This window comes from Pinus tabuliformis, chromosome 2_2 (assembly GCF_031772625.1).
Source record: "Pinus tabuliformis cultivar Carrire ecotype Pingquan chromosome 2_2, CPIR1, whole genome shotgun sequence".
Taxonomy (NCBI): domain Eukaryota; kingdom Viridiplantae; phylum Streptophyta; class Pinopsida; order Pinales; family Pinaceae; genus Pinus; species Pinus tabuliformis.
In genome coordinates, this window is record NC_142300.1 from 189,419,908 (window position 1) to 189,423,251 (window position 3,344).

A 3,344-nucleotide genomic window follows, 5' to 3' on the forward strand; every position below is an offset into this window, starting at 1 on the left:
TTGGTGAAGCCACCCAATGGCGTATGGATGTGGATGTGTTGTAGTCTTTAGGCCCAACCGCTTCACGACATCTGTTGAAATGAGGTTCTTTTGGCTGCCGCTGTCGACAATGAATTGTAGCGGAGAACACTTCACCCACATCTGTGAGTGGAAGAGGCGTTCCCCTCCTCTAGATATTCAGGTTCAATTTTTTGGATCATTTTGGTGGCCACGGTGGCATTGGGCTCTGCATCAATGATCTGCTTCCCTTTTTCAGTCCCCTTATCAGGTTCTGATTCAGATTTGGAACCTGCGTCTGACTCATAAGCCTTTAGCTCAGCCACCAGTGACATTTTGGCCTGACAGAAACTTGTAATGTGAGTGTAGCTCTTATGGAACTCACACCATTTTCCCATGCCCTTCTCCGTCTTTGTGGTGTTTTTCTTTTCTTGTGGCTTCGGCGGGTTGTCCTAGGTAGCCCAGCCTTGGCTTGGTCCCTTTTTCTGTGGTTTGGCGGTGCCTTTCCCTTGCTTTGGATTCACCATTCCAAAGTCCTGCTTCTTCTGTTTAAACTTCTTCTCAATATTTACACCATACCGATACATCGTGCCGAGCGAGGAAATGTCTGGGAACTCCATCTCGTCCTATATGTATTTGTGTAGACAATCACAGTACTTGAGCACCAAATTTCGCACAGTATCCTTGATAACCAACTTCTTGCGTAGGGTATGGGAAGTGTTTGTGAACTCTGGCGCATTTTGGTCCCTTCCCTATCGTAGCGTGGTCCACTTTATGTATTTATCTTCATAGCTCCCGACAGGGTAATGTTGTTCCTTGAAGGCGTATCAGAAAGAATTCCATGTGGGTGCAGCTGAAAACAACGAGGTTTCATTCTCGTCCTTTTTTTCACATTAGGTTTCCTACTAGTCCTTGACATGTGGGGCGGCTTTGAGAAGTGAAAACGTAATCTTTTCCTGATTGGAAAAGTCATGAACTGAAAAATATCCTTCCAATAGATTTAACCATTTATCTACGACGTCTGCATCTATTCAGCCTTCGAATATGGGAATATCAAAGTTAACTTGTACCTTAAAAGGAGTGGTGCCTCTAGAGTCGCTATTGGATGAAGATGCATTGCCTGTGGGTAGCCATCGAAGGATCTGGGCAAAGTTATCCATCATTGCGTCCCTCTGTCGCTTGAGAGCTTCTTTGAGCAACATTTTGAAAGGATCTCCTACCCCCTCATCTTTCTTTCCTTCCGCCATAGGCGTTCGTCGGGTTTTGTGAGGCTGATCCTGCAATTGTTCAACCAAATCGAGCCCTAATTCCTTATACCCTGACCTCATTGGGGACATGCAAAGAAAAACAGAGAAAAAAGAAGGCCGCTCTGATACCACTAATTCAAACTTAAACGTGAACACAACAACTTACAGATGTAATCATAAATGCAGAGATGTGGCATAAAAACACTTCATTTCATTAATGGAAAAACACTGAACTATGCTTACAAACATAATGGGAATAAGATAGCTCAGGCAATGTTAACTTATCTCTGACTAGAGATGTGGTGGCTACATTCCTTTGAACTGTGTTATGATGAGGCTCAAAGGCCTATTTATTATTGAGAAATAATGGAAAACCCTAAACATCCAAAAACCTAACCGTAGGAGATGAAGCGCCAAAACTGTGGGCCTCGTTTGGGTAAATTGGTACATCAACTTTCCGGGGTCGTAGCTTTGGCATACGATCTCCATTTGGCTATTATAATACCTCATTTCAAAGATCTCGAAGAGGAGCCTGAAAACAAACTACCTAGCTAGTCTAGGACATTTTCGGTCTCTCTGGTTTCCCTAAAAACGTTGTTTAGGGCCTCAATACGGCTCCAGAAGTTCATGACCCAAAAAACTGCCAAAAATAGTAAATTGTGCTACAATTAAGGAAACAAAAGAACTGAAAGAGACAGTCTTAAGGGTCTAAGTGGAATAGGAAGTTGGCCCCTAATATCCACCTGGATCATTCCTCCCCCCTTAGGAAGCAATGATCCCCATTACGTTGAGTGCCTCCATGAGACGGGGAAACTTCTGCTGAACTTGGTCCTTGGTGAGCCACTTGCCTTGGTGAAGGAGTTGGCCAGCTTTGACAACCCGATATAGTTGGATCTTCTGCTCGCAAGTGCTCTTGATCTCTGTGTCCATGATCTGATCAGTGGTGGCATGTTCCATGCAGTCTGGGTTTAGCTATGTTGGTGTGAGTTGTTCTGCAATGTCAGATGCATCAAAGAATGGTGGGAAGTATGGTAGAAGGCGATCTACATTGAAAACTAGGTGTAGACGAAGGAACGGTGGGATGATGAGCTTGAAGGCATTGTAATCAATGACCTTGGTGATGGTGTATGGCCCATATTGGAGTGGGCAAAGCTTGCTGTGGGGCCCAACAAGGTGCTCTTTCTGCAAATGAAGCCAAACGTTGTCGCCCACCTAGAACTTGTGCGACACTCGATGTTGATCATGGCACTACTTGTACTTAGCATTGGATCTATCCAATATATCATGTACTTGTTGGTGGATGTGTTGAATGCGCTCAATGAAGCTGTTAGCCCTTTGAGCTTCGGACTGCACGTGAGCCAAATCTATCTGAGAGGCTGTAAATGGTACATCCAAATCAATGGGGCATAATGGTTGAAATCCCAACCCTACCTGAAAGGGGTTGTGGCCTATTGAGTTGTGGAGAGCTCTGTTGTAGCTGTGTTGGATATAGGGGAGACTTTCATCCCATGTGTGTGGTACTTCGAGTTGTACATGCGCAGAATGTGTATGATCATTCTGTTGACAACCTCTATTTGGCCATCAATTTGGTGATGGAAAACCATGGACTTAGTGAGTTTTGTATCCATCATCGACCAAAGACTTTACCAAAATGTACTCAGGAATATATTGTCCCGATCTGAGATAATGGACTGTGGGATCCCAAAGTGTACCCACACTCGCTCAAAAAAGAACTTAGTAGTGGCCTCTGCTGAGATATTCTTGTTGCAGGTCACCATGATGTCCATCTTAGAGAAACTGTCGATGACCACGAAAAAACAATCGTTGTCATGCTTAGTAGAAGGAATGCACGACATATAATCCATGGAGACAGATTCCCAAGGCCGACTAGGGGTAGGTAAAGGAGTATACATGCCTTTCTTCTTGATGATTGGTTTGGAAATGGTGCAGGTGGTGCAGGATCTAATTTACTTCCCAACATCCTGATGAAGTTTTGGCCAATAAAAATACTTCTACAATACCGCCACTGTTTTCTCTACTTCGAAATGTCCAGCGAGCTGACTGCAGTGCACCTCCCAAATCATTTTGGCATGCTCACTT